Source organism: Morone saxatilis, unplaced genomic scaffold, assembly GCF_004916995.1.
Source record: "Morone saxatilis isolate NCDOM2014 unplaced genomic scaffold, NCSU_SB_2.0 Contig8, whole genome shotgun sequence".
Taxonomy (NCBI): Eukaryota; Metazoa; Chordata; class Actinopteri; family Moronidae; genus Morone; species Morone saxatilis.
In genome coordinates, this window is record NW_023340257.1 from 16283791 (window position 1) to 16284049 (window position 259).

At 39.4% G+C, this 259-nt stretch overlaps 1 protein-coding gene across 1 annotated transcript in view; it reads left to right on the plus strand.

The window, feature by feature from the left end:
• The window catches only part of ppp1r37 (protein phosphatase 1, regulatory subunit 37), a 42200-nt gene that overhangs the window by 35254 nt on the left and 6687 nt on the right, over window positions 1-259 (plus strand). The window lies entirely within an intron of this gene.

Below are 259 nucleotides of genomic sequence, written 5' to 3' on the forward strand. Positions count from 1 at the left end.
GGGTGGCCATTTTCACCGGAACAGGCCATTTAACCATCCAAATGATTTCTAAACGGGTTTATTAAGCTGAAAAAGTTGCCAAGTTCCCCTTTAAATTGATCGTGCTCCGCCCCTTCTGTGTGCACATGTGTGGGACAGTTCTCCTATGGGAGTGTCTCTTAATAATGTGTCACATTATATTCCACATAGAAGAAAAAGATAAGAGAGACACAACGACAAACTATGAAGTCACTTAATATTATCATAATCTCAGTTAATC